The sequence below is a fragment of the Pelobates fuscus genome, chromosome 3 (genome assembly GCF_036172605.1).
Source record: "Pelobates fuscus isolate aPelFus1 chromosome 3, aPelFus1.pri, whole genome shotgun sequence".
In the NCBI taxonomy this organism is placed as follows: Eukaryota; Metazoa; Chordata; class Amphibia; order Anura; family Pelobatidae; genus Pelobates; species Pelobates fuscus.
The window spans coordinates 232,720,557-232,733,981 of NC_086319.1; the positions used below are offsets into that span (position 1 = coordinate 232,720,557).

At 35.2% G+C, this 13,425-nt stretch overlaps 1 protein-coding gene across 1 annotated transcript in view; it reads left to right on the top strand.

The window, feature by feature from the left end:
• The first annotated feature begins 2,508 nt into the window (after positions 1–2,508).
• Positions 2,509–13,425, top strand: part of GRM3 (glutamate metabotropic receptor 3) — a 322,057-nt gene continuing 311,140 nt past the window's right edge. Inside the window, exon 1 of the mRNA XM_063448195.1 lies at positions 2,509–3,151. The gene's annotated coding sequence lies outside the window, so the exon portion shown is untranslated. The remainder of the gene's footprint in view (positions 3,152–13,425) is intronic.

The window sequence follows — 13,425 nt, forward strand, 5'->3', positions numbered from 1 at the left end:
CTTCATTCAACATATTTTATATAGCCCTAAACACTTCTAATCCCTCTCACTACATGTACATCTTTTATAAAATCCCCCCTCTACATGTCCTCCCCCCATCCATATGCTCCAAGCTGTACTTTATTCTCCCTCCACAATCCATATCCCTTGCCGGACTCATTTATGTGTCTTTTCATCACCCCTACTCTCTCACTACATGTAAATCACATATCCCATGCTCCTCCATGAATTGTCATCACACAATGATTCTCTATTTCACTTTCAATTATGCCCTTTCCTTTCATCCCCTGGCCATCGCCATTCTATTCTTCCTGAATGTATCTCCTCCTGCATGTCATTTTCCTTTTATACTTACTCTGGTCTCCGAATTGCACTCCTCTTTAGTCTTTTTTTCCTGATTCTATCACTTCTCCTGTAATAACATCTCTACCTCCTCCATTCTATTGTCTTCTTCCAGATTAATTCTGTTTCCCCTTCCATTCCATCCTTGCTTTTTCTTGTTGTGTTATTTCCCGTTTTATATTTTTTTCTTGCCATCTCAAAATTAAAGGATCTTTCTTGAATAACTTAAATAGGTATATGTAAATTATAATTTAAGTGACAGAGTTACTTTAACACGATCACCATGTACAAACATGCTAAGATTAGTTTTGCATTGTAAATCTAGGCAAAATTTAAATTAGTGCTTAAAGCTCTACTGGAAGGGTATCTATAATCACAAAAATAACAATCATTATTTGAGGACTATAGGTTCCATTTTGCCCACCCCTTTTTGCAAGCAAAAATGAAAGTTTAAAAGAGATTACCACCTTGTTTCCCATGCTAGGACTCCTCAGTTACAGACTCCAGTTCCGTTAATTCCAGTACAGGTTTTCTTCCTACAGGGAAACAAACATGTCTTCCTGTTATGTACATCATGTTCACATTCCAGTGGCATTTTAGGTCATTTCTTTTCAACAACCAAAAGCCTACAAATATCCAGAATCAAGATATTAAACCAGGTTAAATTGTTTTGTAGCACTCAAAAAACGTATTCCTTGCTTTTCTTTTTCCAGACTTAACCTTATACGTTGCAAAAATTGTGAAGTCAAGCATATCTATAGTTCCCCAACAGGTTTATAAATGATGTAAATAAAAAAGTAAAAACATGTACATTTACATAAATGTAATTCTAATTGTCTATGCACAAAATTTACCCCACAATGTTCTACCAATACATCAAATGTTTGGATTTAAAAAAAAAAAAAAAAGAGAAAACATTGTTGGGGTCTAAATAAAAAGGTAACGTAAGTGTTTTGAAATTGTGTCATTTTTATTAATTTCACTATTTTCATAGTATTGTCTTTTGTATTGCAATCCTCATTTTGTATTGCTTTATATATTACACATATACAATTTATGAATGCATACATATTCAACATATCTTCATGCAAACATCCTGTGTGCACCGTGTTTATCACTTTTTTTCCCCTTAATTAAAATAGGAAAGCACGTCTTTGTGCAAAGTCAATTGTACATTTTATGGGACTGTATTCCGTGTGTGGTATATCCATACAATTAAAGATGATTAAAATGAAAAAAAAAAAAAAAAAACAGGAATAAAGGATCCTTTCCTTGCACTTCTGAAAGAAAAAACATTGCTAAAAGAGAACACAGACTTGCCAGCTAGATTCTACAAGGCTTTCTTTTTCTGAAAATTCCCTACAGATACTGTTAAAAAGAAAGATAACAGATATATTAATGTAACTAAGCCATGCTGTTTAGTTTTAATGCTGTGAACTTTAACTCCCAATATACTCAGCCACAAACTCTGCATTATGTGATGTGTATTTTACTACAGATGCCTATCTCTGAACTTAAATACAAAACATAAACATAAAATACACCAGATATACATACATTACATATTTGAATTTAACTGTGAAAAAACAATAACATGAAATTACACATATACATTCCTGTACATTTTCTTGTAATTGTCCCCCCCTCCCCCCCCCCCCCTCATAATATTATAAAGTGCTGCGGAATCTGTTGGCGCTATATAAATGGCAATAATAATAATAAGACTCAGGTAAGTTTTAATGCAGTATAAAGAATGTCTATCATATTGACATTTGACAAGCTTTTTTTTTATTTTTATTTTTTTTAAACATTAGGGTAAATATATACCTGCAACTCCACCCAACAATTTCAAGACAGACAGACAGACAGACAGACAGACAGATTAGATAGAATGGAATGAAAGATCTCAAATTGCTCTATACAAATCTGCTGCTCACACTTTGCAGTAAGTAGAGAGGATGTGTGAAAAAGTAATAAAGTCATGTGCTGATTTGAATAATTAAATAAGCAGAATTTGTCTTTTGTGCCCAGACACCGTATCATAGCTTCACACAGGGAGCTCTGTGAGTGGCATGTGACGTCAGAGTGGGTTTGTTCAGTGTTTGCTAGGGAAAGAAGGTGATGCTAAGATCTGGCTTGTTACTGTGTAGAGCAGCAGATATGCTGCTGGGGAGAGCATCCTTGGTGCTTTGGAGCTGTTAGTGCAATAACCATCAGTCCTCTTCTGCACCATTCAAAGTAAGTAAGCTGTTGTGAGAGCAGAAAGTGTGTCCTCTCATTAAGTCACAGCATGGGAACAGGAGGCCACTCCAAAGACTAATTGTCCAGCAGCCTTGAAAGGGGATGCCAGAAGCAAAAAAAAATCTTCAAAGTTAAAAAAAGGGTTTCTTTGTCATATTTCTAGAAGACAAAGATCAGTGTCAATTCCCTTTAATGCTCTGCAGTACCTCTCTAATTAAAAGAAGTTGGATCAATCTCAATGGACAAACAAAAAATAGCTTGAATGAAATGGGGAAGAAAAGGGAACAAAGGATGGGAAATGTTCTTACAAAAAAAAAAATCTCAAACAAAAAAAAATCCGAATGAGAAAGATCAATGGTAGTTAAGGAGAAGAAGTAACGTTCCAGGAATCCAGGCACTGAGAAAGGACCTGCTGAACAAATGCAATGAAAGTAATAAGAAAGTCTTCCAATGGGCTCTGTCTGGTCCAGTCTAAGTGTATGTGTGAAATTGATATCCATTTGATCATCCCCTGCATGGTTTGGATTATACTGTCTGTGGCATGTGCTCCAGGTGACGCTCCTACAAGGTAAGCAGTCTAATTACTTTGTATCTGACATGCTCCGGGGAAGCTGTGAACCTTCTTTCTTGCCTGAATTTCCTCCTGGTCCCAAAAGGGACCTCAATCCTGCATAACTCGAAAAGAAAATGCCAATAACATGCTAGTACACTGAATGACAGCTACGGGCTTTAGGCAAATCCATTAAAGTTCAGGTTTAACCCTTCGTGTGAGGGACCGTTTGGGGTGACTATCCTCACACAGCACTGCCTTCTTGGCTAATGTTCTGATTCTTTTCTTTGTGTGGGATCTGTGGGATCTTAAAGCATATTGATTTCATCCAAATCCCTATGTTGCTATATTTAATGCAGTCTGCCTATTAAACAGTGCAAAGTGTGCTCAGACATTGTAAATGATCAATGCCATGTTTAAGACAGCAAGAAAAATTCATTTATTTTTTCTGGTCTCTGTTCAATATATTGTAAATGAAAAATGTAGTAATAATACAGTCAGATATGGTCATGCACAGATTTTGGGATGTAAAATTAACCATCTGATTAACAAAGACAAATGTGCTGCATTGTTCAAATCAGATGACTACATGATGTAGATACAATTCCTTTACCTGTGTTAGGATTTGACATGTACACAATGACACTGCTGGCTAGGTAAGGGGGTGATATGAAAATTGTTCTCACATGTGTCTTGCAGATCATGTCCCAAATAAAGTAAATTGCTCAGGGATTAAAAGTCAAATGTGCACGGTCACTCTTGTAGGAACACCAATATGAACTTAGTCCCATCAGTGTTGGTGGGACCAATTCCCCAGAGGCATTCCATGCTTAGACAAAGTAGAAACAGAAAATCAGAATAGAGATATGCCTGAAGGTGGAGTGAGTGACAGCTACTAGATATGTTAATTCCCTTTCTCTTTCTTTAACATGAACTGCCCTTGGAAGTAAAAGGCATGTTTAACACAAAGGTCTAAAATATTAAGCCATAGTCTTCTATGTTTGTGCCAAAACAGGTAATTTATCACCACAAGAGCTGTCACTTGTTAAGCGTGTTCTTTACTAAGCAGGGTAATTTAAAGCAGTATATTGTATTGTTTTAATGAGAGTATAATGTATTTAGAATATATAAGTATTATAAGTTCCATATCACTGTGAAGCGATTAAAGGCTTTGGATTATTGTGATTAAAGCACACTGATGGGTATTTTTATGAGACCTTGCAGTTTGAAATAAATATTACAAGGTATCTAGCCCAGCAATATTTATTAGTAGCAAGCCATGGATATTACCAGAGATAAATTATTTGTTGCTGAGCATAATTTTTAGGAACTGACAGCTGGATTCTATCCCTTGGGCATGCCATATTTTGTCTGTTATTAAAATAATAATGAAACCAGTGGAGTATTCAAAGACCCAGAGTAGCATTCTGCTTTCTGAAAATGGTAATGCCTTTGGGGGCAGAAATATTAGAACTCGTTTAATAATATTGTTTTGATCATGGCGTAAGATAGAACTGCGGTCACCATTTAAAGGCATTTTATTCCCCATTTGTTTTATTTACCACCATAGTAGCTTGTTTTTTCTTGATGTAGATAAACATGGTTTTTGGATACTTACCAAACACCAACAGACAGAGTGTGGCATAAAAAAAATGTTTGGATTAAAGCACTTCAGTACCAAGTAATAATTGTTTTTAAAAATAGCATATTACTTATTTGGAAACTGGGATAATTAGCTTGCATATAACAGCACCATAAAACAGCAGATTTATAATTTTGGTATGACAAAATCAGCTATTTAAAAAGTATGCTTGTGCATTCTATTTTAAATGCATTACAATTCGGCAGAATTTTGGTTGAGCATCCTGTTGTCTGAATTCCATAACTTGGACGCGCCATATGGACATATCATGGAACAACCAAAACAATGGATGAACAGTTTTGTTTGTTTCATGCTTGGAGTTACATCAATAGAGCCAAAAAAAAGAGTTAAGTGATGGCAAAATAAAAAGATTCATGTTTAGGGGACAGTCACTTATAGGGTTGTTAACTTAAATGAGAATCCAAGAGGAATTCAATCTGAATTTAAAATTTAAGGCCAAAGTAGCTGAACTGGAAGCATTACCGAGTTTGATAACTTTTCCAGTCACTTTGAATTCTCACTATAGTGCATAACCCTGCTAAGTTATTCAGTGACCAACAGAGGGGAAATAAACAGTAGCAGAAGAAGTAAAAAAAAAATCTCTATATAGTATATAGCTAGTAAATTTAATTTTCTACTACTTTTCCTTTTTTCCCTCTATTGGTTAATTCTTCTTACTTTATCTTCCATAAACAAAATTTGCGGAAATATGCACCTATCATTGTCTTTTCGACTTCCACAAATCTAATAAAAACTGTGTTAACTGTGAAGAGTGTGTCTTTTTTATAATTTTACAAAACTTTAGATTTCAAAGAAATGGCTACTTTTATAGATACCCTTATTACACAGCTCCTGCCGGCTGTCAATCAGACAATCGGTCCTGTTACTTCCTGGTTGTTTAGCTAAGTGGATCTAAACTCAAGAGGCAGGCAATAGCTCAGAGCTGCCTTGCATAGACCTCTCATTGATCTGCATCAGGAAGTTTTTGATCGGACAGACACAGAAAGTCCGAGCTGGGCTATAAGAGAAGGGTTTGCAAAAGTTTCAGACAAGAGCTCTGCAGCTTTTGCAAGTTTTTAGACTTTTTAGTTTTTAGTTTATTAGATTTATCTCTAATGGAAAAATACATAATAAGACGCATTTATGTTTTTATTGGGGTATCAACTGAACAGGGATTTTTTAAATTATTTTTTTAGGCAGTGCAAGGTCCCTTTAATACTAAACATTTTTAAAATAAATTGCTTCATAGGATGCAGTTGCAGTCTACAATAAATCACTCAAATATACTCACTATGTCTAGTGCCTTGCTCCCTTGCTACCGTAAAGTTTGACCTATAAAATTACTAAAGGGTATGGGAGAGGATAGCGATTGTGCTATTTGCTATCCAAGATTAACCCAAGAGAGTATGGGTCCCTTTTTAAGAAAGTTGCAAAATACAGCACGGGAGCAGCAACTGGATCAGCATTTATGGCAACATATGGATCAGTATATAACAAGGCACTGTGAGCATACATGGGACAAATATATTGGACAATACATGGAGAAATTTGATTATAAATGTAACAATGTATAGGGGTTAGTATGAGACATTTGGAAAATGTGAATTTCTAAATATGAGTGTTCAAGGTAATTGCTTCCACACAAAAATGGTGGTGAGTAATTAACAGCTCAGTATGGAAAATGTAGGTTCTGAAATCCCCACTACAGGATATTTTCTATGTTATCTCACAATTTCCAATGATGCAATGAAACAGAGAAATAGAACACATTAGACAAGTTTAACAATATCAATGTTTTTAGATTGCCGTTAATAAAAAGCACTTTAATAAACCTTGGCCTGGCTGTGTTCAATATGGGGCACTATAAATATTTTGAAGTATAATGTTCTGAAAAATGGTGCGCAGTACTAAACGTGGGGCAATCTCCCTGTAAAGCAGCAGTGGAGGCTCATCTATATGGACACATGGGACAGTACCCCACCAGTTTTTATTGGGAAAAATATATAAAATTATGCAGGGCCACTAAAATTATTTTTCTGGGTGGGAAAAGGTCATCTTAAAATATGAGAAAACAAAAATAAATTAAAATACTCCAGCAATTGCCTATTCTATGTCAAAATAAATTTTAAAAAAATCTGTATCCCTTTTTTTGTCATACGTTTCAACACTGCAGGGCCCCTCTGCTTGATAGCTGTCTGTCTGGTGAAGCTTTGTTGGGAGCAGCTAGCCATGTAGAAAAATATGTATATAGCACAGAGACAGCACAGAAGCGGCAGCTTTTGACCCCTATCACATGAAAGTGTATAATATTATATTCTCTACTCCAAAAGCATCATAAGGTCCAATTAGCAAATGAATTAACTAAAATATATCATTAATATAATATACACATTAAATATACACTTTGATAAATCTCCCCAAATGAGATGGCACTATGGTCGCAGCAAAGTATTATTTAGCATTTATTTAGGAAATTACCTCTGCAGACACCAAAATATCCATAGGCAGTTTTTTAAAAAAAATTGGATTTCTAGTTTAATAAAAACATAATTGTGTTTACAAATTAAAATAACCTATATAGTTAAGGCATGCCTATTAGATTAAAGGGAACCTCCAGACACAATAACTACTTTATCAGAATGAAGTTGTTATGGTGCCAAGAGGTCCCTGGAGCCAGCTGTTAATGAACAGTTTAACGCCAAAATTAAATCCAAAGCCATTCAGTTCTGCTCTTTAGATCTGCATGCAACTGAGAGCAGATGTTTTTCGTTCACGTCACAAGATTGATGTTATTTCCCCCATGTGGCAACTTCGTACCTTTGGAAAAAGGTGATTGGTTCAGGGAAATTTAACCGAAAGAGTGAGTGAAAGGGAGTTAAGTTCAAGAATGGGAAATTTGTTATGTTGAGGTAAAATTGTTCCCAACTTTTAGGCCAAATATTTCAAAATTGCTGATTGAAAGCCAAACAGTAACATGCTATAGGTTACAGGTAGTTTGAATGTAGATGGCATGACCTCTTTAAATTTACAGGCATCTTGCAAATATCTCTCTCCTTTGTCAAAAATGAGATTTCCCTTTTGTAATTCTGTTATTTACACTGTGTATGGGATGAACTGTTCTCCAGATGAAACCTCAGAACTTAGATATGCCTGTACATTGTAATACAATGTAATACATAGATTGTTCGCGGTCGCCGCGGCGGGCGAACATATGCGATGTTCGGTCCGCCCCCTATTCGTCATCATTGAGTAAACTTTGACCCTGTATCTCACAGTCAGCAGACACATTCCAGCCAATCAGCAGCAGACCCTGCCTCCCAGGCCCTCCCACCTCCATGACGAATAGGGGGCGGACCGAACATCGCATATGTTCGCCCGCCGCGGTGACCGCGAACAAGCTCTGTTCGCTGGCGAACAGTTCCCGGCGAACTGTTCGGGACATCTCTAAATACAATATCTTAGATCCCCTTTTGTAGATTAAGTCAACCATTTTAGCTATACATTTATGTTATTTTACATCTTCTATTTTATTTTTTCACGTTTTAGCCTTTCCATAAATTAATTATGTGCCTAAAGTGTTTTTCATATAAATGTATGCCCAGATTTTCACTATATTCATGCTAGGTTTGTCTAATTCGTTGTAAAGTGGTTTTACGTAATTTCTATTGCTATATCAATACACTTCTGATATACATCACATATACAAATATTTTATTTAATGGTTTAATTTTAAGAGAAGTGATGATTCCTCTTTAACTTTAATGTGTGAATATAAACCAGAGAGCGAGAAACCAAATCCTCTGCCAGCTGGTCCAAGGGTCACTGAGTACCGAGTAAGGTATACAAATAGAAAACATGTTATCGGTAAGCCAATTCTGATGCAGAATAATGCAATAATATAACAGAGTTGAATTAGTAAAGGTTTGGAATATTTTGTGTAATTAAAGCTAAGTTTTTTTAACCAGTAAAGCTTTCAGGGTAAATCCCAAGACTCTATTTCTATATGATAAATCAGAAAAGATGCTAGGGAATCAATCCGAGATGATGGAGAATGAAAAAAGTTTGTAATCCAAGTGAGAAAGCCATGAAGTTCAGTCTGTACATGAAAAAATATTTTAGGATAATGTTTTGGACCAAACCCAAAGAGAATCATTGGAGTCTAATACTGCTAAACCGGAAATACAAATATGAGCTACAGGAAGTCAGGCAATCAGAGTGATCTGACAGACAAATAACCCCACTGGCAAGACTTTCCTGGGAATACATACATATTAGACTGAAAGGTTTAGGTACTTCCAGAATACTTGGTGCTGCAGTATCTTTAGTATTGTTTTATGTAGGTGTGTGTGTGTGTGTGTGTGTGTACGTGTGTGCAAGTGTTTTTTAAACTGGCTTGTATTAACACCACCTAAAAACATTTTTTTTTCTGTCTTACTGTACAAAATATTACAGGTAGAAGCATTGACTGAGAGGTTTAATGTATTCATATTGCAGCATCACAAATTCCATTGTCTGTCTGAGAAGACTTGTGGCGCATACGACCTGACCTCTCAGTCTCCATTCTGATTGTCAGTAGACACTCTTGGGAGACAATAAGCAGAAGAAGAGAACCAGACTATGACAGACACATATAAAATCATGCAGGTTATGCAATGATATAAAATCATGATGACTAAAATAAGTCAGTAAACTCAGTCTGTACAAGCTTGACCCAATAAGTCAATCTGTTGAAGGCTTTATGACAGGTATTCAGATGGCCTTCCATTCCATAAACTGAAGCACTACTTTACTTATTTATTCCTTAATCATGTTTATGGCACTTCATACAGATTATGTTATAGACTCAACTCAACACTTAATTAATACAATCATCCTAGTTTTGAATATGTTGTCCTATGAGGAATAATTACAGAAATGAATTCAAGTACCTATCAATGGCAGGCTGTTTAAGATTCTGGTACTGATAAAATTAACTTCCACATTCTTTTTAAACATTATAAAAAATATTAAGCATCATAAGTACAACTGTAGTACTTGCTTGTCTGGTACCCAAAGGGTAAACCCAGTTTCAGCATCAGGCTATTTTGAGCATTTGGTACTCACTTGTATAAGTGTGCATAATGTTGTGATTTACTCACCTCACCTTCTTGCAGATCATTTAACTTGTTATATTCAGAGAACCTACACAGTATTTGCTTTACTTGAACTGGAACCAGAAAAATAGGCTATCTTGTTCTTACATCTTTCTTTCTTATAAGTAGATTTCTGTCGACTTAATATATGCATTAAATCTTAGCTTGGAATATAGTAAGAATTATAATATATTAATAAAAATGAGAAAGGACATCTTTACTGTTACTAGATTTCAAGAATATTCTTTTAGTATAGATATCATGATTGTCAAACGTAATAGTTCAAATTATATCAGCCTTGGAATGATGAATTCAAAACTGACTTTGGCAGGAGTCTAACATATTCCATTTAAATTAATGCAGTTGGAAAAGTTGGAGCACTAAAAACTGGGCCATCTCATTAGCATTCTGTACCTAAGCATGGGTTGGTGATTGTCTCCTTTTGCTAAGATTGCAAAACAAGGATTTATTAGCTAAACAACACAAGTGAGCTTAAAACTGACATGAAATTAAGACCAAAATTGCAATGTTAGAATGGAATCTCCAATTGTCATGAATTAGGAAATTTCGAACTTTATTTCCCAAGATATTCCTCAACTCACCACAGTGAACTGATGTATTGCGAGATGCTGTTATACTAAGTAAGCATAACTGTGATTATTGATAGGCATTTTCCCCAAAGCAATCAAATGGAGAACTGCTATGCAGTTAGCAAAATATATATTTTTTTTCATAGAATATAGGTATCTATTACTTTGAAATAATATTGTAATTATTATCATCATTTATATAGTACCAACATGGTCTGAAGCTCTTTTACAAAATTAAATACAAAAGGTTATTTAACAGCAAATAAGATGCAAACTATTACATACGTGAATAGCTTCAAGAGGTTCATGAGAGCCTATCCAAATAAACAAAACATATACTTCATCGTCACAGTTGTACTTGATGTGGCTGATCATGTGGTATTCATTATAGATATCGCCAAAAGAGTTGCTAGAAGCAACTATATTTTTATAGCAGGTCTCATTAGCAGTAACATTAAACTCTAAAAATAATTCTGTTTATCTGTTTTGTGGGATTTCATTTTAGCAAAGCAGACAAAGATTGTTTAGCTGTACTATTTCCTTATTTTATAACCCTCAATATTCAATATTATCAAAGTAGGATTCGCATCATTACATGCAATGATATCTGCAGCTACTAACAAAATGTCATTGTGTTTCTCAAAAATAATGAATGTACCTTGCTACGGCATCCTCGTATTCTGTTACAAGAGTGGTTATGGTGGGAGGAGGGTAAATGAATAGTTGTATTAGTCTGTCCTTCTAGCTTTTACATCAGATGAGCAAAGCTAAAAATGCCCTTTCACTGAAAGGGAGATGGATGCTTTGATTCTTGCTATTACTACAATAGGAAGATCTGACATCCATAGAGTTTCAATCAGTATATCTCAGACAGAAAAACAACCGAGTTGATATCGTTTACATTTTCATATTACCGATCTGCCAACCTGCCAGCTCAGTGACACATATAATCCAACTTGAAAGGCTATGTCCTCTATGAATTAAAGCACCTTACACTAGCCAACAGAGAGTTGGTAAAATCTGTTAAGGTAAACTAATAAAGAGGAAAAAAAGGGCTGGTAGAGATATCGGAAAATAGTGAGATATCCAGACTGAGAAATATGTGGATAACAATAGTAGGACATTTTTAAAATAAAGTAAAACAGTGGAAATGAGAAATGTATTAAATCAGTTGTAATGAACCTTCTCCTAATACCACTATCCTGAAGCTGTGATTACTACAAATAATAGTGGTGGAGGTAGTGGTGGTTGTGATGGTGGTGGAGCTATCAGGTATCAGCCGTCTTCATGGCGAAGGTGTTCAAACTCTCAGAAACCTTGACACTACTGCTGATGGTTTACTGGTTTACAATACCCCTTTTCCTACCCTCCTTTAATGTTGGCCTTGGGGTAGAATGTTACATTTAAGATGGTGGGTTTCTTTTTCTAATTACAATAAATTAGGCAAGGTATAGAAATGATTGTGTATAATGTAAACTAACACAACTTTACATTAGTAAAAAAAAAAAAAAAAAATAAAATAAGCAGGATTTCTTTCCTTTAAACAGTTAACCAAAAAAAAGCTGTATTTTGGGGAAACAGTCTTGCACTAGGATGAATGACCAAATGCCTGCCAATCCAAGTGACAACCTCCTATCTCCAACTCAAAGTTTTCTCTGGTGCTCCTAGCAGTAACAGCTACATATAGAATTAAGCTACAGGTAGTGTCACATTAGAATCAATGGCCCAGGCTATTTCCCACTTCAACACTGGCACAGCAAGGGAAACATGTTTTATCACTGCTGGTTTGTCTTCCTCTATTGGTTACTTCACATGACCTGAACGGATCCTGCAGCAAACTGAACCAGATCTAGGTGTATTACCTTGTGTTACATTGTATTTTTTTATACACAATTAATAATATAAAAGGTTTTACACTATCGAGGTTTTATTATCTCTCCCACGCTAAGGAACTAGGAGATCCGAAAAACCCTCACTGTATAATAATAAGGTATCAAGTGGAATTTTTTTTTAATGCAATAGATCGCTTTAAATAAGCGCTCTAAAAGCGCTCTAAAACACTTGTGTGGGAATATTTTATACCCCACACCAAAAAAAGTAAAAACATATAAGTGATTAAAATTCATGGTAGTGGAGCGCTTTAAAAACAATAAAAATGAAATCTTGCTTAACCTTATAATGCATGGGTAGGAAATACACCAATATGACATAAAAAAAAAGAATAAATATATAGTGCAGATGATAATTGCTAAAATACTTAGTGACATGATGATGATATTGAAAAACACTTACATGGACAAAAGCCTGTCAGTACCGGCCCAGTAGATTGCACCTTTATGCTTTGTAGGGAGCATCACACATTCCTCTGATTAAATGCAGGTCTCAAATACAAAAGGGAAACATATACCAATAGTGTAATATGTACAGATCCAAGTCACTTAACAGGTTTATAGTATTAAGCTCACCTTGTAAATCTCTGGCTCTGAGGTTGAGAGGCTTATTGTCAACGTGTGGGGGCACCTCTCTGTTAGGTAGCTCCTGGAACTGGAAATCAAGCCAGACACAAAGAGTACTAGATGTCTAGATGAACAATTTATTTAATATTAAAACAACAAATAATTAAAAATAAATATATATTGCAGGTGGAACTAGATCATTTTATTAAGATAAAGTGGTCTGGGTGCATATAGTGTTCCTTTTATGCTGGAAGCTAGAATTAAAGCAATTCATATAAGATCCAGAAACTATGTTTTAACGATCATATTTAAATTGCTTGGATAACTACGAGCAAATCTAAAATAGAATGGCAATTTGCCTATTTAATTATAAGACAAAATGTCACTGCATAAGCAAGAGATACTGACATGTTCACAGTATCTCGCTATCCATTACAAGTATCCATTACACTTTTGGAAATGCTTTTACAGA